Genomic DNA, 692 nt, shown 5'->3' with positions numbered 1-692 from the left:
CAAGATATATGGCGAAAAGCAGGCTTGAGGCTCGGCATCCTTGGCGCACACTAGACCTTACTGGGTTTCCTTCGCTAAGCTTTTTGTTAATGATAAGCTTAGTAGTACAGTTTTTATATGCCATCTTCACGCCTTCACCTATACAAAATTATCTGGTAATCCTTATCTTCTTCCGTCGAAAGCCTCTTGCCGCGGCTAACAGCCGCAAATGCCGCTCCATTGGAGCCCATGATCCCGCGATCCGTTCAGCTCGGGAGCCGGAAGCAGAATGATACAGCACGGCAACGGAGCACGGAGACGGCCATTTCTCTACCTCTTTTCTTCTGCGTATTCGCGATCGCAAAGAAAACAAAAGTACAATGCACTGTTCCCGCCCGGGATCGAACCGGGGGCCTTGCGCGTGTGAAGTGCACGTGATAACCACTACACTACGGGAACTTTTTTTTTATTTCCGAAGTTCACATGAGGAACAATAAGTCACAAACGATAAAGCACATCAGCTACTCTTGAGCTGAGGCGAGCGAAGGTAAAATTTCTTCAAACTCAGCAAATCATCAAGAAGTGTTACCCACTGAGGTGCGTCATGCTGTGCCCGGATGCATTCCCGAAGGTAAGCAGCGCTTTCAATAAAGTTTTCACGTGCACTGCGCGTATAAGCATCTGCATGCCTTACTTGCATTCGTGTTTTCCAC

The 692-nt window shown here is 48.1% G+C and overlaps 1 non-coding gene across 1 annotated transcript; it reads right to left on the bottom strand.

The window, feature by feature from the left end:
• Nucleotides 1-365: 365 nt before the first annotated feature.
• TRNAV-CAC (transfer RNA valine (anticodon CAC)) lies at nt 366-438 on the bottom strand. Its single transcript has one exon. It is a non-coding gene; the product is annotated as a tRNA-Val (tRNA).
• Between the last annotated feature and the right edge of the window lie 254 nt (nt 439-692).

This window comes from Dermacentor albipictus, chromosome 2 (genome assembly GCF_038994185.2).
Source record: "Dermacentor albipictus isolate Rhodes 1998 colony chromosome 2, USDA_Dalb.pri_finalv2, whole genome shotgun sequence".
In the NCBI taxonomy this organism is placed as follows: Eukaryota; Metazoa; Arthropoda; class Arachnida; order Ixodida; family Ixodidae; genus Dermacentor; species Dermacentor albipictus.
The sequence above is the reverse complement of the archived record's forward strand: the minus strand, read 5'-3'. Positions and strand labels throughout refer to the sequence as shown.